Source organism: Lissotriton vulgaris, chromosome 9, assembly GCF_964263255.1.
Source record: "Lissotriton vulgaris chromosome 9, aLisVul1.2, whole genome shotgun sequence".
NCBI lineage: Eukaryota > Metazoa > Chordata > Amphibia > Caudata > Salamandridae > Lissotriton > Lissotriton vulgaris.
In genome coordinates this window covers 64,564,802-64,588,876 of record NC_141697.1, presented here as the reverse complement: position 1 = coordinate 64,588,876, position 24,075 = coordinate 64,564,802, and the positions used below count along the sequence as shown (strand labels likewise).

The 24,075-nt window shown below is 48.4% G+C and overlaps 1 protein-coding gene across 5 annotated transcripts in view; it reads right to left on the bottom strand.

The window, feature by feature from the left end:
- The window catches only part of RYR3 (ryanodine receptor 3), a 1,864,151-nt gene that overhangs the window by 756,670 nt on the left and 1,083,406 nt on the right, over nucleotides 1-24,075 (bottom strand). The gene's annotated exons all lie outside the window — the stretch shown is intronic.

Genomic DNA, 24,075 nt, shown 5'->3' with positions numbered 1-24,075 from the left:
CTTCAATCACAATACACTTACATTTTGAGGCCCTGGGACTGTGGCACAATACATACAATGGCAGCCGCAACTTTCCAGTCAGGTTGCGGCCAGCCAATCGTGCCACTGCTGTTGGCACGTGGATTTGCGGTCCACCGTGGTAGATCTGTGTCCCTAGATATCTATATTTATTTTTTCTTTACTAACTTTAAAACTGCTGGACAGATGTACACCAAATCACAAAAGAGCTCTTTCTGGACCAAGATCTAGCTTTCTGCTAAATTTGGTGTAATTCTGTCCAGCGGTTCGGGCTGGAGTTATGTCTAAAATCCCTATTTGAAATTGCATGGGAAAAACTTGCTTTGGGAGCCCCCTTTTCTTGGCCCCCTCTTGACGAATCACCCTGGAACTTAAAACACAGCAGCTGAACTCTGGTGCATACTAGTTTTGAAAATGTTGTGAAGCTTCATCAAACGGCGCCAATGTTATGGGCAAAACAAAAAACGCTTTTCCTATGGAAACTAGGTCCTAACTATAAGTACCTACTGGTGACCGCCAGTAGCATGCACGCACATCACCTTATATGGTGTAAAATGTGCCTTCTGGGACAAGCCAATAAAAGCAGATTAATAAGCTGAGAGGTGCTCAATACTGTACTGTACAATCAGGTTACCTAAACAGTTGTGCTTGTTTTCATTTACCCTGGGTAAAAATCCAGGTATTTGAAACCCAAGGTCAATCTGAATTTTCATCCACAAAAAATTCATTTAGAAGATGAGTCGTTAGGTATTTTCTGAAGATAGTTATAAAATAGATCTTCACCTAGATACTCAATTGCAATTAACAAAGATTTGTAACTTACTATCAGGCCTCTTTTATTAATGTAAGACTTTAAATATTGTTAATCCTTGGTTCACCATTCCCTGAATTCCACATTTGTCTCAAAGTTCTGTCTTGCCCGGGTTAAGTTTGAGATGGTTATGGGTCATCCATCTCTGTATATGTGACATGGCAGCCAGGCATTCAGCGGCTGAGTCCAGAGTGTTTAGGGGAATGATTAGCTGAAGGTCATCAGCATAGTTTAAAATGGTGATTTTATGATTTTTTAAAGAGTGTAACAATGGGCGGAGATATAAATTAAATAATAAAGAGGAAAGTGACGAACCTTGAGGCACCCCACAGGTAGATGGAGTCCTGGAGGCCGTGAATGTCCCTAATCTCACAGACTGTGTGCGGTTCGTAATAAAGGATGCTATCCAGTTCAGGGAGGGCCCCTGAGGCCGGCCTGCTCGACACGTTGATCAGAATATTATAGTCAACTGTGTCGAACGGGGCCGACAAATCAAGAAGCACCAAGGCCTGGTGGATGCCCTTATCTGCATTAGATCTTAAAGTATCCTGAACTGCCAAAATGACAGTTTCTGTTGAGTGAGATGGTCGAAAACCTGACTGATTTGGTTCTATATATTCAGAATTTTCAATAAAGTTGGACATACACCTAGATACATGAGCCTCAAGGATTTTGGATAGAAAAGGGAGAAGGGAAGTGGGCCTATAATTGGCCGGGTCCAAGGGGTCTGCTCCGGGTTTTTTCACTAGTGGGATAACCGTGGCATTTTTAAATTTGTCGGGAACCTTGCCTTGTGCGAGTGATTCATTTAAGAATGGGAGGATTCCTAGTGGTATGGCTGAGCACACCTCCTTCAGAATATGAGGTGGGCAGCTATCGTTAGGGGAACCAGACTTAACTCGGGAAAGGAGTTCGAAGAATGTTTTTGCATCAATGGGCGGGAATACTTCTAATGTAGAAGGATTATAATAGATATCATCAATAGTATCCCGACAAGATACGTTTTGAATACTTTTCTTTATAGTGACAATTTTGTCAATAAAAAAGTTATTTAATGAATTGCAAAGCTCCTGCGTAGGGGCCACGGGAAGGGCTGTTCTTTCACTATTGCATAAATCATTTACTATATTAAAAATGTCTTTAGATTTATTTTGGGAATTTAACATTTTACCTGAAAAATAATCAGTTTTACTTTGTAAAATATTCTTTTGATAATTTCTGCGAACAGAAATATATTCCTCCTTGTCTTGTAGCTTATATTTTGCTCTCCACTTTCTTTCTTTCTGGCGCACCTCGAGGTTTAGGTTTTTGAGATCTGAGGTGAACCACTTGTGGGCATCCATGCTGCGTGTGCGAGAGAATTTTACTAGGGGCACATGTATATCTGTGGCCTTTAGGAGCCATTGTGAAATCCCCTCCTCCATAAGGTCTACATCCTTACAAGTTGAAGGCAGCGTAGATGCCAGTGTTTCTAGGAAGGCTGGAGTGTTAATAGCTTTCCATTTTCTAGTTTCTCCACCCACCTGGGGGGTGGCTTGGGGTACCCGCTGATAGTTATTGTGAACTGAATTAGAAAATGGTCCGACCAAATGCAGGGCATAATGGAGGGGGGTGAAAGTGAAAGGTTATGGGACCATACTTTGTCCAGACTATGACCTTTTGCATGGGTGGGGGAATGTATATGCTGGATCAAATTAATGTTTAAAAACAATTCTAAGAGTTCTGTTGCCTGGGCATCGCCTGCGGTGTTGTCAAACCAGTAATTTAAGTCTCCGGGCAAGAGTATTTTCGGGAAGTTTGTCACAAGAGAGGCTATCTGTTCTGCCAGGGATATCAGGAAGGTAGTCATAGTTTGAGGTGGCCGGTAAAGCAGGACAAGTACTAAAGCGCCACTCACAGTGTCAATTATTTTTTTTTTAAACTTTATTTTTGTCGCAGACAATGATAGCATATAACAGTTGCGCCGACAGCTTCAACAAAGCAACGACATTACGTCAAATAACATACTTCTGTGCACACGGCCCATCAGCCCACAACCCGAAGGCCGGGCGGCGGTAGGTGGTAGCATGTAAGCCAGGCCTTGTACCTAGCAATGTAACTGCGCGGCAGGATATTCTGATCTGCTTTTATTTTTCTTTTATACAGGTTACCCCCCAACTCCCCAATGGAACCCCCCCCCCCCAAAACTTCGGCATTCAGGACTAAGACATGTGTATACAGTTCGTTCACCTCATTATGGCACTCCTATCGGCAGATAGTACAGCAATCGTTACGTAGATTAGGAATGAAACGTCCAGATACCAAAACACAATTCCTCCCAATTGTATCCTACACGTGCGTGTACGGCCAGGCACTCCCCCAACTCACTGCCCTCCCTCTCCCTCCCCGTCACCCTCATCCTCAGACCCTGTATCCCCAGGGGTGAACAACTCCGCACTTGTGCCATCTGAATCCTCGGCTGCCTCTCCCACCACTCGCATCATTCTCCACGCAAGCAGGTCGTCCTGTAGCTTTACATCTCTACACACGGTTTGCATGAAGGTTTCCTCCGCCAGGGACCATTCCCCCACATCTCTAAGCCACTGCAACATCTCTGGGGCCCTCTGTCCCATCCATGTGATTGCCACCCTCCTCCTTGCCAGTACTAAAAGTAGTTGTAACATTTTGTAGGACAAATTACGTTTCTTGGGCTTGGGGACCAAGGCTAACAAACAATGAAGGGGGGTCAGCTCCATCCGGAGTTCAGTAACCTTGCGAATGTGCGCCACCACCGACTGCCAGAAGGTGTTAACTAACGGGCAGTCCCACGCCAGATGAAGGAAGGAGGCACCCGGCGCGCCACATCTAGGGCAGTCATCGCGCTTGTCCGGGGCGATACGCCTCAAGGCAACCGGTGTCACATATGTGCGGTGTAGAAAGTTAAAGTGTATCAGTTTGAACCGTGCATTGCACGACACCTTTCGGGTGAGGGTACCAATGCGTTTGCACTGTGTCGGGTCCAAAACAATCCCCAGGTCAGCCTCCCAGGCCGCCCACGCCGGTGGGACCGGTGGGGCGGAGTCCTGCCGCAAGGCTGAGTACAATAGGGTTATCAGCCTCTTGCCCCTACCACAGGAAAGGATAATATTGAGGGTATGGGACACAGGGGGCGCATCAGGGAATTGCGGCCAAGTATCCCGCGCCATTGCATGGAGGCCCCTGTAGTGTAGGAACTGTCCCTCACCGAGTCCGAACGTCTCCGTCGCCCGTTCGATAGATAGAAACGTGTCGTCCGGGTAGAGATCCGCCAATAACTCGCACCCACCCGCTCTCCAGTCATGGAATGGCATGTGTACCTCCATGTCCACCACTGGGGCCATGATCCATATCGGCAGCTCTCTGTGAAAGGGGGCCCTCCGTAGGACTTTTTCCACAACACGCTGCCAAATGGCTGCGGTGTGGCGCACTATGTACGGCAGAGCCGCATCCGCGCCCCTGCCGCGCATCAGGGCAATCTGTACCGTTCTCTCATCCGCACTCCCCGCCAGGAGCCGTAGTTCCCAGGTGTCCGCGTCCGCGAACCACCTGGCAGCTGGCAACAGCTGAGCTGCATAGTAGTAAAGGTCAAATCTCGGCGCCTCCAACCCCCCTTCCTCCCAGCTCCGGACAACCGTGCGTAAGGCAACTCTACTACGCCTGCCCGCCCAGAGTAAAGACGTAAGAAGTGTATCAAGAGTGCGGAATATCCGCGGGGGAAGTGGGCACAGTGAATTCTGCAACACATACAGCACTCGCGGCAGCATCACCATTTTCGCCACTGCTAGACGGCCCATCAGGGAGAGAGGCAATGTGTTCCAGAATGACACCGATTGTTGTAGGGAGTGCACTACCCTATCCGCATTGCAGGTCAGTAATTGTTCGTCTGACGACGCCACCTGTATCCCCAGATAGCGGAAGGCTTCCAGTTCCCACCGCAGTCCCAGGTGTGGCAAGTCCCCGCGCGCGTCCACATTACATCCCGCTAGAGGGAAGATCAGGGACTTCCCTGGATTGATACGCAGGCCCGAGGCTGCACCAAAACGGTCCAGTAGCCGCAGCAAATCCGGTAGCGCGTCTCGCGGAGATGTTAAATAAAACAGTGCATCATCTGCATACAAGGACACCGTGTGTACATTACTCCCCACTCTGATTCCCCATTGGGACATCGTGGTACGGACTTCCACCGCCAATGGCTCAATCGCCAGGGCGAACAGGAGCGGCGAGAGGGGGCATCCCTGACGGGTGCCCCTCTCCAACGCCCAGTCTTCAGAGCGTGCAGCCCCAAGTTTGACTCTGGCTCGAGGCGCCCGGTACAATATCTGGATCCACTTGCGAAACACGCGCCCCAATCCCACCTGTTGAAGCACCTCTGACAGGTACCCCCAGCTAACCGTATCAAATGCCTTGGCCAAGTCTATCGAAACCAGGACCTGGGGATCCTCCCTACCGCGTACCTCATGCATGACATGGGTTAATCGCCGCAGATTCATCGCGGTGTTGCGTCCGGGGATAAACCCACACTGGTCCTGGTGAACCAACCGGGCCATGTACGGCGCCAACCGAGCGGCTAAGAGTTTGGTCAGGATCTTAACATCCGTGTTAATCATGGTTATAGGGCGGTATGCCGCGGGGTCGTAACCATCACCACCCGGCTTTAGAAGCATGCAGATCTCTCCCTGGTACATTGTGGGCGGAAGGGCTCCATCCTCCAGCGCCGTAAGGAAGACCTGGAGGAGGAGGGGGCCGAGGACGTCACCGAACGTGTGATAAAACTCGGAAGGAAACCCGTCTCCTCCTGGGGATTTCGCCTGCGGTAGGCCGGCCATAGCCACCCGCACTTCATGGAGGGTCAAAGCCCCATCTAATTCTTCCGCTGCTTCTCTCGAAAGGGCCGGAAGAGTCACTCCTCGGAGGTAAGGCTGATAGGATGCTTCCGTGACCAGTGGATCCGCCGTATACACCTGCTGTAGGTGGGTTTTGAGAACACGCAGTATACCGGACTCCGAATGCACCATGACCCCATCAGGGCAACTATCCGAACCGGGGCCGTTTCTTTCTTCAAAATCCAGGCCAATAATCGGCCGGATTTGTCCCCCTCCCTGTGGAGACGCTGTCTAAATTGACCTAGCGTGTATCTATCGAGGCGCGTAAGTATATTGTGTACTCGTTCCTGGGCTTCCCGCTCCAAGGCCAGTTCCGGTTCCCCAGGATTTGATGAGGCCTGGCGAGTCCGCAGGGTGTCCTCAGCTTCCCGCAGTTCGCGAGTCAGCTGTTGGCGGACCCCATAAGTAAGAGCCATACATTCACCCCGCACCACTGCCTTCAGGGCGTCCCATTTCGTTGACAGGGGCACATCGTCCCCCTCCCAGTTCAGCTCGACGTAATTAGTGAGTGTAGTCTGCACATGATCTCTACCCAGCGGGTCCTGCAGTAGGTCCGCAGGCATCCGCCAGGTGCGGGGGCGGCAAGGCTGGTCGACTTCCTGCGTAGCGCACAACACCGGGGAGTGGTCAGACAGGAAGCGGGCCAGATGGGTGACCTTTAAGGAATAGGACGCATCCATATTAGCGGCGAGGACCCTATCCAGCCTGCTATGGGTGTCGTGTGCAGGAGCGTAACAGGTGTACAGTTTCTGTGACGGGTGACCCTGACGCCACACATCTACCGCCCCCAAGTTCGCCATGACCTCGCGCAGTCTCGCCGTCATGCGAGGTTTCGTCCCCACTCGGGGAGGATGCCTATCCAGGACGGGGTCCAAGATACAGTTAAAGTCTCCGAACCACAGGAGAGGGCTGTCCACGTCCGACACTAAGACGTCCTGCATTTGTGGGTAGAAGGTCGCGTCGTCTACATTAGGCGCATATGTATTAAGTAGTGTAAGGTCCCTGCCATTCAACTTCACCCTCAGCAGCAGGTACCTGCCCTCAATGTCCGCCTCCGCATACTGTACCGCGAGGGGGACCCCGGGCGCTACCCAGATCAAGACCCCACGCGCATACGTCGAAAAGGAAGAGTGAAAGACCTGACCTCGCCACTTTTTAGCCAGCTTTTGCGCCCCCTCCTCATTCAGATGCGTTTCTTGCAAACATGCAATCGAAATGCCATGCCTCCGAAGGAAGGACAGGACCCTATATCTTTTGGTACATGTGCCCAACCCACGCACGTTCCACGTCAAGAATTTGTATCCCATGATTCCTGTAAGCGCCCAGCCGGGCCATGCAGTCTGCTGCCTAAATACCGCCTCCTAGGGGCCTGAACAGTGATACACATGATGCCTATACCAACTTTCTTAAACATTTCACCCCCCTCCCCCCCCCCCCCCAAAATTGCAACATTTGCATAACTCTCCCCCCCCTCCCCCACCCACGAGCAGGATAGCGACAACAACCCAACCTGTCAACCCGCCCTTCCCCTGCTGGTGCCAGGACGTACACAGCCTCCCCACACACCCCTCACAACACATCACACACCCACACAACTATGAACTGCACACACACCCCCCCCCCCCCAGCTCCCCGCATGACCCAATGCTCACATTGATGCGAACCCGGTCATCCCTCCCCCCCGTAGTCAGCAATGCGGGAGGAACAGCTCCCACTTACATCTCCCACCACTTGGAGTACAACCAACCCAGACGCCAAGTACGAGGTACCGATCAGTGTTCAATCACCCTCAACATCAAGGCTGAACCAGCAGAGATCTAAAGAGCTGCCGGGCCACATGGAGCCACACAATAACAGCAATCGCACAGCGGAGTCAATGGAGGCAGGGCAAGGATCATTCCAAGTCTGGGGCCTGCAAGGCCGTCTCCGGGACCACCGGGGCCGCAGAATTCGCGTTCACCGGCGTCTCCTGTAAAGTATCCGGTACCAAAATGTCATCAGGTGCGGCCGCCCCGTGCAAACTTGTTCCAGTCCCTCCAGGCGAGACTTCCATCAGGATGGCCCCATCCGGTCCCACCGTGGGTCGAGTCTCAGGAGGACCACGGGATCCAGAACGGCGATTTCTCCTGCCACGCCGTCGTTTTTGCGGCCTGGCCCCCCAGACATCTTGCGAGCCCCCTCTCTCACCCGGGGGCAGATCATCTCCTCTGATCTCGAGCCACTCCCACACCTCCGCTGGCGTCTCAAAGAAGTGTGCCCGGCCCTGGGAGAGCACCTTGAGCTTATCAGGGTATAAAAGCATATACTGGAGCTGCATGTCGCGCAGCTTCTGTTTGACCCCCAAATAGGATTTTCTTTGCTCCTGCACCTGCTGGGTGTAGTCGGGATAAATTGAGACACGACTGTTCTCAATCATATGGGGCCCCGACTCCCTCGCCGCCTTGAGGATGCAGTCCCGGTCTTTATAGTTCAGGATTTTCGCGATGAGGGCTCTAGGGGCTTCCCCAGGTCGTGGGGGGGGGGGCACCAGGGCCCTGTGCGCCCGTTCCACAATAAAGACGCTGGACAATCCACTCGGACACAGATGTTCACGGATCCAGGTCTCTAGGAATCGTTCAGGGTTCCCTACCTCCAGCCGTTCCGGCACCCCCAGGACCCGTATGTTACTTCGGCGCGCCCTACCTTCTGCATCCTCGGCGCGCCTTTCCAGTGCTCGGGTAGTGGAGGTAAGTTGGGAGAGTGACTTCTGTAGGGACGCAACCTCCCCCTGTAGTTGAGTGATGTTGCCCTCCGCGTCCGAGACTTTATCCGCTACTTTGCGAAGATCTGTCCTCAAAAGGTTCACATCCACGGACACCGTCTCAATTTGGCGTTCCAGGGCAGTGTGTGAACCCTGTATAGCCTTGAGAAGTTCCGCCCTGGACGGCTCCAGCGGCTCCCCATCCCCATCTCCAGCGCCCGTTTGGCGCGTGATCCTCTGCGGCTGCAGGCGAGGGGTAGTGTACTGCGTAATCGTGTTGGGTTGGGTAGCCTTAGGGCCACGTCCAGTCCGGCCCGCCATTTCAGTTGTTTTAGGGGTCCGCACGGTGCTATCAGGAGGGGCCCCTCAGAAGCTACCCAAGCAAAGCAGGGTATGCGACACCACAGCGCCGGAGGAAATTGGGCAAGCAGTGTTCGGGTCAAGCAAACCAAGAGGCAATACAGCGTAGGGGCCGGTCCCGTCTGTTTAGCCCCACTGGAGGACCAGTAGGCAGGGCCCCGGTAAGACCACAGTCGGCAGTGCAGGCCACAGATCAGGTTCCACCAGAGCGTAGGGTCGTGGGCTCAGCTTATAATCCACAGCACAGGGCAAAGCGGGGCACAGATGCACCCCTCTATCGGCCGCCACCGATCCCCAAGAGGCCGCTCGAGACCAACTCCAAAATGGCTGACAGTTGGGGGAGGGGCGCCGTTCGTCCACGGGCCCAGCAACACCTCTCCGAGAGCCCCCCCGATGCCTCACAGGTAGCGGAGATCCCAATCCTCCTCAGGGCGCAGGAGACAGACCGGCGGGAGGAAGTGCAGGTACGGCAAGAGCTCCGCAGTCGGACCCAGGCAGGCCCACAGCAGTCCAGGGCCCCACACGCGCCTCCGCGTCTCAAGGGGGGGCCAGGGCAAATGGCATCCACATCCCCCGCTCCCAAGAGTAGGCGCTCCGATGATCGGTCGTGCAGCGCTAGTCAAAAAGGGGGGGGGGCCCTCCGCTCTCCAACCCAGCGAGGCCGCACAAAATGGACGGCACCTTCTTCCCGCTCCCCTCCTCACCGCACACTAGGAGAGTCCTGGGCCTCCGGCGCTACAGTCCTCCGGTCCCGGGTCGGGGATCCTCAAGTAGGCCACCGGTGGACATCAGAGGGCGCACTCAGGCTGGGGTCTCCGCTCGCCTCTACCGCCGTCCGGCCCAGTGTGCAGGCCCAAGCCGCGGCGCAGCGTGAGAGAGCACGCCGGCGCCGCCTCCAGGAACAGCCAGTCCGTCGCTCACGGCGGATTGCCGATCACGGGTCCGTCCCACCAGGCACAGGAGTTCCGGCGGGACTACCACTGCCCCTCCGACACGCTTTCCCGGGAACGGGAGGGTCCGGGCAGGATAATTAAAAGGATTGAAGCGGTCTTCGGGACGGAGCTGGTGGAGCTCACGTCCTGTCGGCCATGCTGCTTGGCCACGCCCCCCACAGTGTCAATTTTAATGACTATATTCTCAGTGTCATTTAAAGTCAGACATGGAAGTGTCACAAATTTAAGATCTTTATGAATAATGGCTGCTACCCCCCGCCCATTTTGCCAGTAGGACGGTTCGCTGCTATAATATAGTACTCAGATGGAAGCGCCGCTAGGATGTCCGGTAGTGAGTCTTGGGTAAGCCAGGTCTCTGTGACCAAAAGTATATCAGGTTTTTCAGTGTTAAGCAATAAGAATATATCAATTTGGTGTTTAACCATAGATCTAGTGTTGAGGTCTAAACATCAGAGTTTTAATTGAGGATCGATCAGAGGCGGGGTAGTACTATGTTTGGTGTTTGGGTGGGATAGTGTAACCTGAGAGATGCCATAGGTTGCGGTACGTCTCAGTATGTGAGGGGCACCTGGAGGGCAGAGATGGGAGGGGTTCTGAGGGACAATAGCTTACCAGCCGAGTAGATCTGTTTTTGGCCGTAGTCCGGGGCCCCTTGTCCCGGTCGGGCGCGAACAGGCGCAGACGGGCTTGCCTTAGGTGCGCGTCCGCTGCGCGTAGGTGTCATGATGTTTTTATACGTATATGGCTGGTCCACCACTAGAGCGCCACCCTGCCACAATGGCCGCTCTGCGCAGCTCAACCAGGAAGTGAGTGCCTCCCTCCACACAATCAGCACGAGATTGCTGCGGTGGACCGGGGAGAACAGTCAGATCAGATACGCGCAAGCCAGGTAATTCACAGAGGAGTTTAAAAATTAAATATTAAACATTTAGCAGTTTTTAAAAAATCACATGAGCAATTTCAAATTCGTGGAGCTAGCGCGAGGAGTTGTGCTTTGTCCTCGAGCACATCGGCCCGACTGAATCTTAAGTACTCTGTGGCTGGTCAACCACTAGAGCGCCACCCTGCCACAATGGCCGCTCTGCGCGGCTCAACCAGGAAGTGAGTGCCTCCATCCACACAATCAGCACGAGATTGCTGCGGTGGACCGGGGAGAACAGTCAGATCAGGTACGCGCAAGCCAGGTAATTCACAGAGGAGTTTAAAAATTAAAAATTAAACATTTAGCAGTTTTAAAAAAATCACAAGAGCAATTTCAAATTCGTGGAGCTAGCGCGAGGAGTTGTGCTTTGTTCTCGAGCACATCGGCCCGACTGAATCTTAAGTACTCTGTGGCTGGTCAACCACTAGAGCGCCACCCTGCCACAATGGCCGCTCTGCGCGGCTCAACCAGGAAGTGAGTGCCTCCATCCACACAATCAGCACGAGATTGCTGCGGTGGACCGGGGAGAACAGTCAGATCAGGTACGCGCAAGCCAGGTAATTCACAGAGGAGTTTAAAAATTAAACATTAAACATTTAGCAGTTTTTAAAAAATCACAAGAGCAATTTCAAATTTGTGGAGCTAGCACGAGGAGTTGTGCTTTGTCCTCAAGCGCAACGGCCTGACTGAATCTTAAGTACTCTGTGGCTGGTCAACCACTAGAGCGCCACCCTGCCACAATGGCCGCTCTGCGCGGCTCAACCAGGAAGTGAGTGCCTCCCTCCACACAATCAGCACGAGATTGCTGCGGTGGACCGGGGAGAACAGTCAGATCAGATACGCGCAAGCCAGGTAATTCACAGAGTTTAAAAATTAAACATTAAACATTTAGCAGTTTTTAAAAAATCACATGAGCATTTTCAAATTTGTGGAGCTAGCGCGAGGAGTTGTGCTTTGTCCTCGAGCACATCGGCCGGACTGAATCTTAAGTACTCTGTGACTGGTCAACCACTAGAGCGTCACCCTGCCACAATGGCCGCTCTGCGTGGCTCAACCAGGAAGTGAGTGCCTCCCTCCACACAATCAGCACGAGATTGCTGCGGTGGACCGGGGAGAACAGTCAGATCAGATACGCGCAAGCCAGGTATTTCACAGAGGAGTTTAAAAATGAAACATTAAACATTTAGCAGTTTTTAAAAAATCACATGAGCAATTTCAAATTTGTTGAACTAGCGCGAGGAGTTGTGCTTTGTCCAGGAATAAATGCTCATACATCAATGTTTCCTCGCGAACAAAGCCAACTGGTGGGGGAAAGTCACTTACTAACAAGCATTTGCAATGCAATAGGTCTAGCATTAGGAAAGTTTGAGCTATTGGTCTTGTAAATGACAAATATTTTATTTATGTGTTGGCTTTGAAAATAGCTAAATTAATAGCTTTTGTCATTTACAATGCCAATACTTTTAACTTTTGCAAATGTGACACCTATAGCATTTGTAATGCAACATGTTTTGTATTTTTGTGACTTAGATGTATTGATATTACAAATAACAATGGCTTTTAATTTTTTTAAATAATTAATATTTCAATAAAAGCTATTGTAATTTATACTGGCAATAGGTTAAACTTTTGTAAATAACTTTTGTGAAGATTATGTTCAGTGCATTTTATTGTGACGAAAACCCAACAACAGAAGTGAAATATTAACATCTTTTTGTGACATTTGTAATAAAGCTTGAAACATTAAGAAAACATATTTGAACCAGTTGTTGTTGATTGGTTGCACAGATTGATGCTGTGGTGGTGGTGAGTGATGCTGTGGCGTTCAGTGATGCTGTGGTAGCGCATAGTGATGTTGTGGTGCCCCTGAGTGATGCTATGGTGGTGCTGAATGATGCTGTGGTGATGCGATAGAGTAAGTGTGATAGATAGAGTGAGTGAGTGCGATAGATAGAGTGAGTGCGATAGATAGAGTGAGTGAGATAGATAGAGTGAGGGTGATAGAGAGAGGGAGGGCGATAGATAGAGGGAGGGCAAAAGATAGATAGAAGGAGGGCGATAGATAGAGGTGAAGGTGTGCAATAAAGAACTGCTTTACGGTGGCTCAGTGGGAAAAAATAAATATCAGATGTATTTGGTTCTTTGAAAGTGAGAAGAGTCAACGGTGTAATGTGTAACATCCTTTTTTTCTCCAGTGCTCTTGTGTGTCCACTGCGCCCTGGGCTCTCTGATTTTCTTTGAGAAAAGGAGCTTACCCATAAGACTACCCTCATTGCTTTTTGCAAATGTGGAGAAACATTTTTAAACAAAATAGGTAAACTGCACGCTAAAGGAAAGAAAAACTAGTGGTAAACTTTGTTAGCAGCAGGCAGTTTAACCCTGTGCGCTGCCTCAGGATCAGTCAAACTTTTCACTACAGAAACCTCTGGTCTGTTTCCAAGAAGCTGATTAATGACGGGGCTTCTCTTGAAACATTAATTGATGTTTGGAAGTTGCTGGAGGGATGGAACGAAACTGAAAGTGCGGTGGGTGCTCACGAGACGCCGTGAGCGTGCACATCACCTATATCGGCGTAAGCTTAGGATCGCCAGAGAAGAAACGGTGTCTATCCGCGCTGAGGATCCGAGTCTGAGGCCGAACTGTCCTTGAGCGGCCACCTGGGTAGAGATGTACACTGAGCACTCCGTGAGCTCTGAGGACACGCTGCAAGGCATCGCGCTGAAGTATGGTGTAACGGTAAGGAATGCAGGAGTAGCTGTATGGAGGGGGGTGGCACACAATACTTTTTATATGAACAATTGCAAATTATAAAAGGAGATTAAACCCATAAGGTACATTGAGATGAGGTGAGCAAGCAGGTGAAGTGTATTGTGTGTAATGTGTACTATAGGCGAATTCAGAATATAGGGAAATATACAATTTTCTGTCTCTGTAGGAAGGACCTAAGAGGCACCGGATTTTGAGTGAAGAATATCATAGAGCCTATGTGATTTAATATAAAGGGTGAGTGCTATTGAAGCCAATACATGATAGTCATTGGTGGAGTGTATACGTACTATTGCGGTCTGGTAATAGCAAGGGTATTCATGATAATACTCTGAATATAGAATCACACATTAAAGAGTTATTGAAGAGTATATGTAATATGAGACGCAACAGCAAAATTTATAAAACTATGAGGTGGGGAATGAATTTTTAGTGGTGACGACACCTGGGAGGAACCCGGAAGGTTAATGTCGTATTGCGTGATTTAGTGTGTATTAGTTGAGTTTGGTGACTCTGTTTGCACTCATTTTGTTATTTAGATTGAAGTCCTGGTAGCAATATGTGGAAGTTATTATCTTGGATAAATTGAGGAATTTTGAGGTGAATATACCCTACTAACTCCACGTTAATCTGTACTGGGCTATAAGGGGCTGGAGAGTGAGGGCTGTACTTTGCAGGGTACAAGCTTGTGTGCGCGTGTGTGCGCGCGCGTGTCTGCGAGTGTGTCTGTGTGTGTGTGTGTCTGCCTGTGTGAGTGTCTGTCTGTGTGTGTGTGTGCGCGTGTGTCTGTTTGTGTGTGTGTGTGCGTGCGCGTGTGTGTCTGTGTGTATGTGTTATCTGCTTCCTGGCAATGTGGGACAGGAGATGTGCACGGCGTGTGGGTGAACGTGCGCGCTCACATGGGAGAATCCCCTGTCTCACATTCCCAGGAAGTGGATGACAAAAGATGCTTCGCTGGACGCAGTGCTTCGCACTGCTTACACCAGCTCGACCTAAAAAATGGGTAACACAGATGGTACACTAGAAAGATACTAAAATGGACTAGAGCCAGTACACACTCATCTTTGGAGATATTCCATGTTGGTATCCTCCGAGTGCACCTACAATCAGTTTCTATTTCCACTCATACCCAATTAATGCTGTGGATCTTCAAGGACCTCAAAGGTCTGTATTTTTTACACAAAGTAAACCAAACTACATTTTCAAAAGCTACACAGGTGGCCATGGGATAACTACATAGTTGTTCAATTGTGCTCATGGACATTCATGCTAAACATCATAATTACAACCAATAGTCAGATATACTATTTCATGCTAGAAAACTCACTTGTTCTTTGCTATTATACATTCTTTAACTAACCAGTTGTCTAACGTGCTTAAGATTGATTTGAAAAAACATTGACAAAACTATTCAATGGGTATCTATGTCAACTGTTCCTTTCTGTTTCCCTTTTTTCTCTAAGAGCTTAATTGTTGCACTTCGTATGGTATTGCAAGTGAACATATTGAATTCTCGTGAAAGAAGGGATTGGAGCTGCTCCGTATACTATAAATAGTGCAGTGTTGTAATAGCTGCAGCAAAGGCATTAATATCTGGTCACGTCTTGGCCTCATACTTTAAAAGGCTTCAGTGATTGATGGTTACCAAAGTCTCATTTCTAACAAAGGAGGATCGGCAAGCCAATGTATATTTTTTAATATGAAAATGGTCTTCCCTTTCTATGCTGCTCCCTTTTCTGAAGACATAATGAGTCAGACTGCAATAATTTCCTTGATTCACCTGACTCCACTGCCAAGTCCATTTGCAGTCTATAAGGTTCCAAGAGCAGTCCACATTAATTTGACAGTTAGATGTTGCTGACTTAAATGTATACAATCTGCTGGCTCACTAATTTGAAAAAATAATGCAAGATGTATTTACTTTATTTTTGGTTGATTGTACTTCAGTTCAAATTATTTAGAACATTTAGTTAGTCTCTTATCATTAGTAAGTTTAAGCATAAATACCAAATTAGTTTTAGAATTTCCTGTATGTGTAAAGTATTCAATTTTTTGCAACATGTTGGCGTTATTCACATTTCTTCAAGACACATCATCTGTACATTAAACGGGGATCTTTGAGGGAATCACATCATCAGCTACAGCCGTTTTTGTGACCACCTCAAAAAGAGCACTGAGTATGCCGTAGTGAGTAATGTGTTCATATCTATTTCATATATCTGCGTTGACATTAGTCTGACAAAGAGGCATTATTCAGGTGGATTAGCACAATCATACTTAGGTTGCTGATTCACAAATTAAACTTACTCTTTTGGGTAAGTTTATACTTTTTTGCAATTCGTAAAGAAATTTTACAGGTAGTAACTATACGACTGTCTATCTTTTTATGTGCAGTTTCCCCACAAATGTGTAAACTCTGGAGTCGTAAATATTGTAGGAAGGTGGACATCTGACTATGGTTACCCCCAACTTTTTGCCTAGTGTTTAGCTGGTTTTCGACTTAGTTGACCTGGGACCCTGCTATTCAGGACCCCAGGCCCTCTGCTCTCTCTGTTAAAATGGACTCCATGTACTCTAGGTACATACAAATTGGAACATGGATCACCTTGTGAGCCCCTGTACAGTGTACCCTAAGTACCCAGGGCAAAGGTGCATCCAAGGCCTACCAGGGGCTGCAGCACGTATTGTGCCACCCCTGGCCTGGCCTTACTATTTGACACAACTGGCTGATCACTCAACTGGGGCAAGGTGATGTAATCACCCTTTGCTTTAGGTATAGTATCTCTATATCTAACACATACAAGGACACACAGTAACCTATAAGTCACTCCTATGGCAGGCCTTATCAATCCTGGAGGCAGAGTGCTTGGTTATGTGTGAGATGGTGATCTAGCATGAGCTGAGCCTGTCTGCAGCTTTCGGAACCATGTCCTTTAGCTGTTTCCTGATAGCGTCATACCATATACTCTTAAGTGCATTATGAACATCGTGGTTAAATGCTATCTCTGGTTTGACATTATCAAAACATGTCGAGTAAGGTGTCATACGAATTGGAATACTACCCCCTCGCCAATTCTTGCGACGGGGGTAGCATTCCACCCTTCTAGAGGGACACGACATGTACCGGTTAAAGTTAAACAGAGCCTCAGCATCACAAAATGGATGCTTCCACCACAGACACAAGTCTGACCTCCTGCTGCTGGGAGTCCTTCCAGTGAGGGAGGCTTGGATAAAGGGTTTCCTGCCTTGGGAGGTGCTAGCACCACCCCAGACAGGATTTTGTGTATCTGGTTAGGTAGGGCTGAATAGAATCAGACATGCCCAGGGCACACAAGGTGTCCCCGTGCATAGGTCAGTTCAAACCGGTGCTGGGGCACTCCAGCCCCAGCTCTCGCGTGAAACTGGACAAAGGAAAGGGGGTGTAACCACTCCCCTTCCTGTTCCCACCCATAGGAGGGACCTAGTAGGTAGTCCAGCCCCTAGAATTAGTTTAAAAGTTGGAGCTGAGTCCCAAGACGGGAGATTACCCTGAAATTCGACTACATGAGAAGAAACTCTGGACCTTCGACGTTCTGCTGCTCAGAAGACTGAAGAATCTCCCTTGTGGCCAAGGAGTGGCCACCCTGTGAACACAGGCACCATCCAGCAATCAACGACTGCTTTGCCACCGCCTCCTGCCGAGCCCAAGCCTAGAGCCTGACAAGAATCAGACTCCCAGACATCTAACAGCCCGATCCACAGTGCCTGCTAAGCTGAGATGAGTGGAGGCGACCTGAGACGTGGGACCGGACCTCTTGAAACGTCCACGAGAAGCTGACTACGCAGCCCCTGAGGTACCCTCATCGCTGTGCTTGGGGTCTTGAGAAGCCCCACCACCGAGCTACATTTGCACCAAGGACCAGCCCTCCAGCTCTCACGAGATCTGCGTGGGGCCCTTCTGCTTTGTTCCACTCAACGCGCCTATCCGGTTACTAGTCCGCTGGCTAGTGGTCATTTTGGCGACCAAACAACAACTTTCCACCGCTGGTCTGGTTGCTCCAGACTGGCCCTTGCTGCTCCCAAAAGCAGCAACCCCTCTGACCTTGCTGGTTAGAGTGAGAAGCCTTCTCTGTTTCCTGTGTGGCTTGCATTAGCCAAGGCCTGTTTGCTCCGATCAAGAAGCCGACACCGCCATCAACTAGAGCCTACATGGGACAGCTCGTGAGTGACTCCTGGTTGTCGTCATCGTCGCCTAGTCGACGCTGCTGAAGAGACAAGCTTCACAAGATCACCTGTTGGCACCCAACAACGCCTGGTTCCTTCCTGGTGCCACGCCGGTCACTGGCTAGTGACTGTGAACATTGTCCCCTCTGCTTTCAGGTCTTCACCTCTTCAGATCCACCCTTGGATCCACCAGAACTCTTCACATCAGGTCGCCTGCAGCATCAACACTCCAAGGCTCCATCCGGACTCCTGCAGAATCCCGACACACTTTGGCATCACTGCATCTGCTTCCTGTGGGTGAGGCAACGCTGGCACTCCAGTGCCCCCGAGTAGTTTAACACTCCTAGTGTCCAGATTCCAAAGGGTTAAGTCCTAGACTGACCGGAAGACTTCCTACCTTCACCTTTTTAACTTTTACGCGTCCATTGATTCCAATGAGAACTGCTTCTAACTTTGCGCACTGCAAACCAGATCCCGTGGGCCTCCTAGTTCCTAACGTGTGTTAGTCCAGCGTAGCCCCAGCGATTCCCAAGGCCCTAGGCCTTACTTCCTTTCGACTTGTGGTACTTATACCATTTCTTTAGTATACGGTTTTAGGGGCCACCCAAGCCTATCCATATTTGTGCTACTTTTGTATATTATCAATTGAATTGTTTTAATGTGTTTGCTCCTGTGCTCATTAAGAGTTCAGGGGACTATTTGTAGTAACAAATACATGTATATTTGGAATATATATCATGTGTGGTGTCCTTTCACTTGGTGTTCAAGGGGGTTACATATGGTAATACAGCTGGCTTCACATGCGAAAAGAGTTTAGCCTAAAACTGCTTTGTCCACGCTACCGCTAGGATAGCTGGTCTATAAGGTTGACTTACAACCAATCACCATAAGGGTTGTTTGGACTGATACAAGGTGGTCACTAGAACTAGTGAACATCATATATCAGGCCAACCTCTCACAAGTATACTACTAATACAATTTCTTTGTGAATTGCAAGTTGCAAAAAAATCATACATGTACACATAGGAGTAACTTTGCCTTTATGAAAGAGGCCTATAGTTTTTGACACAAAGTCTGATCTATTAAGATAGCCCGACTAGAGGTTGCATAAATAAAACAATGCCTCATTGTAGTAGGGTGTAAACAGAAAGACATGTTTCCCTTCCTACCTCACATCTCCCACACTACCTCACCTCTTTCTACGCCGGGCATCTTTCTCATGACTTAACTTCTCAATTTACATCACCATTAGTTCTGTACTTCACCTCTTCGTTCTACCTTGTTTCCCTTTCTAAGTATCTTACTCTTATCTAGCTACCTCTATTTCTCTAACTCTTTCCTTTTTACCCTATTAATTCCCACTCTCTTTCTCTATCTATCTCTAACTCTCTCTCTCTTTCTCTTACACAAATACATATCAGGTACCTCTCTCAGCCACTTTATTTAATGATCTCGCTACCTTACCATTTCTTCCTCTCACAACTCTTTACCCCTACATAATCTACACCTCTCATTCTCTGTTTCAGTTATGTCTCTCAACTTCCCTTTTTCACTATACACCACACTTCTTTTTCTACCCTTAACATCTCTCTCTTCCCCTCTACTCTCTTGATCTGACCTGTTTTTCTATACCTCTTATCTGACAGAGACATCTGGCCAAAGGTTCCTTATCTTAGAATCCTCCCTAGGCGCAAGATTGGATACGGACATTTTTTCAGCAATACCTCTGTTTATTGGTAGAGGCCGTTGAGTGACTCTGCAGCTACGGCGTCTCCCGAAAGTGACGTCAACGGAGTCCATATAAGCCCTTTACCGACGCCCTGATGTCAGTTCCTTCTTTTTCACGCTAGCAACGCAGATCCAAACTGCAGTTTCTACAGCTGTTTTTCAGCGTACTTGATGTTTTTGTCAATGGAGCAGTATGTCCTTTTTTCTCCTTCTTCAATGTCCTCGGGGTTTAAGCCTTGTGAGTCCTATGGACGACACTAGGTTTGCATGTGGTGCCTGGGTGAGGGCCATAACTCCAAAGAGTGTGACTCTTGTCACCAGCTCTGACTGAAAGTGCACAAAGAACTTCGCATAAAGCTTCTTGCGGCACAGATGTCCAAGTCATAAAGGTATTCTTGTTGTCCACGATCCACTGCGTGTTCCACGGACGGTCCGCACATCCGCACTAGGAGTCGTTCCTACGGTCATCATTCTCTTTTGATGTTCGGAGGTAAGTCTTGGTAAGTCTTGGTGTTGGCGGTCTGATTCGCAGCGCCGCCCACCTTCATCACCTATTGCTGATCTCCACTCTTCTGTTGAAGTGCAGGGGCATGGGTTTGTGCTGCGTCTCCCCTCCTATTCTGGGGGTGGGGCGTCTTTGAACCAGATCACACAATAGTCTCAAACTCTTCATTCTATTCTTGGATTGTCACCTAACTTTGGAGTGCGCTAGGACCGCACAGATGTGCATGAGGTTCTTCCTGTGACCACACTGGTGTGTTCTTCCATGGCTTCAGGTTGGCCTCCTGTGTCTGACACCTTAGTGATGTCGATGCACAGCCCATCAAGGCTCCCACCTTTGGCTATTGCTTCTGGTCTGTTGACTCCGATGACGGCGTCAGACTCTGGTTTGCCCGCTTCCACAGTGGTGCCTTTGACGCCGACTGACGCTCCTTTCTACGTCAACTAGCTTCAGTTACGGGCATCGGATGCAGTGCCGATGGAGTCTAACTGTTACTTGGCTTGGGTGACACCAGCGGCTTGGAATCTTCTCTAGCCTGCAGTCCCCTCCTGGTTTGGCTACAGAGGCGAGTTCCGCTCAATTGAGTTTCCGTCATACTGGATTTACAACTTCCTTCTGTGTAAATGTCATTAGACCATTTACTTAGCGTTCTACATCTTGACCAGTCTAATGTTCTTCCTCATAGTGACTATCTTTTTAAATTCCGACTGGGTGCTTGGGTTAAACTTGAAACAGTGTTCAGAGTGGATCGCTCTATTTCACACAGGCATTGCCCAGCTCGGGGGGGATCCCTCCTGTCTCCTTAGAGGACTTTTTTAGATTTGTGCCTTAGCACTGTTTTCTTGCATATGCCTTTTCCTACTTTATCATGCTCCTGATGCCGCTTCTCTTCCGCAGTCTGGTGTTCTTGTATGTATTTTTAACCTTTTGGCGTTCTACCTACCCTCTTGGGTTACGGTCGCTGTTGTTGCCTCCTGCTGGGTTTTTACACATATCTGCCATCGCACCTATGGGGTAGCTATTGTGCCTGCTGTTCTTTCAGTTCTCTTCACCTAGAACACCAGTCCCCTTGATTGTTTGGATCCCTATCTGGTATCTTTATTACACAAGAGGCAGGGTTTCCCTTTATATCCTACAATTCCTCAATTTTCCATAAGGCATTGGTCGGGTTCTTACCTGTTTGTCCCTGCTTCCATAAATTGGGCACTGTGGGATTGACATAATCTACCAGATGTTGCGCTTAGTTTCCGCCAGCCCTTCATTCTCCTGGGGGTCTTCTTCTCTTTTATGGTGTACTTTCCACATACTGTTTATTCCTGCGTCTCCTGCAACTGCCTGCTGGCATCCTTCCTCAGTTGGTGGCATTGGTTCTGGGACAGTTACCCTCATTTTCTTGTAGTGGGTGATATCTTTCACTTCCTGCTCTTATGTGGCATAGTGTGCTGTATCACAGCTTTGCCCTTCTGCCTCAACCTCAGTTACTGTTGTAATCTCTTCTTTTATGACTGTGGGATGTTTCATCTCTGTCCGTTCGTGGTGACCTCTGTTCTTGGGGTATCCCTGGTTCCTTCACTTCTTGTCCTCCCGCTCATTGGTAGAGGACATGAGTTACCTTCAGAGGAGTGGATATATTTTTGCTGTACTTTGTATGTCTATGGGCCCTTCTATATGCATAGTTATCCTTATATATATATTTACAACACTGGCAATAGAACAAATGTGCCTTTACCACACATTCATTTAGCAAACATGTTGTTTCAACAACTTGCTTTAGGGGACACATTGCAGAAGTCGTGTTGGATTTGAAGTCCAACACCTTCCGTACTGTTGCACAGACTGGAGTTGGAATAGGGAATGATGCTAATCCAATGTACAGTGACCCCCTAAGGCAAGTCGTTGTAACGATTTGCGTGCTAAAGGAATGCGTTGTTACAATGCGTTCATTCTGATGCCGGCGTAGTAAAGGCATGCTTGCTGAACACATGCAGGATTCCATCATACAACCAAATATTTATCCTTGGATGTCTCTACATGTATATGCCGTTCTCTTGAATGTCTCTCTTGTAGCTGTCTTTTATTTCAGGTATATATGTGTGAGTGTTTTGCGCAGCTGGTGTCCTATACGGTGTACGTTCCTGCTTTTTACCTACACCCTTCTTAGTCGCTTGGTTCACTTGGTTGTGCTTGTCTTTTCCCCCCTTCTCTTCACTAGGCATCTCTGTTACATTTTTACGGATGATGCTCTATATATCAATTAAGGTTCTCAGTATAAGACTGGTTTTTTACCATTCTTATCTTTCTCGTGATGGTCTTCAGCATTCATTGATTTCTCTTTTACCATCAATCTATGATTGAAGCTCCTGGTTTTTTTTCAAACTCTGTTTCTCAGGATAAATTCCTTGATTGGTTGTTGGTGCTCTTTATTCATTGTATGTATTTGCTGCGGCTGAGCATGCTGCATATGCTCCTTACATTGGTTTTGAGCATGATCTCCTTTATCCCTTTCCATTTCCCAATCATAGGTTGCACCTCTATTTGGGTCTGCCTCTTTTACTGGTTCTTATCATGTTTCTCATGGTCTTGCAGCTTTCTACTCCCTATGGGCTTCCCTTAGTCCTACTTGGAGATCAGTCCTTCAGTGAGCATCTTGCTTAACCATTTATTTTTCATATAGACTTGTCCCTTTCCATCTTTTGGCCTGGCTTCTCCAAATTGGGGAGCTTTGGTGAGGTCAGCTCGCAGCTCCTCCTTTCAGCCTAAATCTTACCAGAAGAAAGCAGTGGTTAGAGTTGCTTACCACATTCAAATAAGGTTCGATTGCACAAGACGTTTTTAGCAATTGTTTTTGCCCGTACCATTGGTTTTGCCAACTCCCTTTCTTCTCTTGCCATAAAAGCCATATATAAGTAAGATGTCTTCACCCACTTCATATCACCCTTTACTAATTTGTCTGGGGAATTAAATAATTCTGGCCATCCCAGTTTCACTGCCAGCCTTTTTACATGACACAGCCAAAGGTTACTACTAGCTCGGTCTAGAGCCAAACAATCTCTCATGACTTCGCAATTAAATTCTAGTTCGGGGTTTAACCAGGTTGAAATCCATTTTAAGAGAGGTGCTATTAGAATTAAATTCTCCACAAAGTCTTCCCCAGTCTCTTGGTGAATTATATATGTTGGCGTAGATTGTGGCACCGATAGCAAGTTTCTTAAAAATGTGTTCTCAACTACTTGAATTTCCCTTGCTTCTCTAAAACCCCATATAGCCACACCGTAGATTGCAATAGAGGTACTTATTCTTTTACAAATCAAGCATTGAAAATCAAATGAAACAACAATTAGAAAAGATATGAACCTCCGGATCCTCACCTCAGTGGCAAGCAAAAACAACGTGCCTGGACTCACCAACTCAAGTGGCGTTATTCATTTGATTTTCCCAAGATTATATCTTAGGCATTCTTAGTTACTTTTTCAATGCTTAATTTGTAAAAGAATAAGTACAGGGCCCAATATTTTGCTCAGAAGCCTATGGCTGGCATTATCAAAGTTTGGGTTGTCAAATACCAATGCTGCGTAGTCTTGATTCCAGCTCATGCCTCTTTAATGCACCACCACACACCCAAACACTGCCCGCCCCTTTATATCATTATTGATGGGTCTTTTTCATTCCTACATTCTCTCTGTGTCACAGTTTTTTTCCGTCTTTCTCTTCTTCCTGCATTAGCTGTGCCTAAGGTGCAATATCTATGTGTACCTGGGGGTCAAACACTGCTCTCCCTCTTATGATGATTGTCCTTTGTGCTCTTTAGCCCCAGGGATAGTGGACTACGTTGTTCCAGGCCCACCATTGCCAAGAGAGAAATTCTGCATCCAGAGAAAGTGCCCTTCAGAATTTAAAACAATAGAAAAACTCAATAAAGACAGATCACCGCACTAAAGTCGGGATCACCTAATGACCTCTGTCCGAAGTGGCAGATATTATTAATCCAGAGGTACATTTAGGTCAACAAGTCGCTTTGTGAGGCGTGTGTTCCAATGTCGTGGAGGCAGGCGCTGATTCTGCCCCTCCTCAAAAAGCCGTCACTTGACCCTCTGCTACCTGAGAACTACCACCCTATCTCGCTCCTGCCAAGTTTGGCTAAGGTTTGCGAGAAGGTGGTCATGTCTCAGCT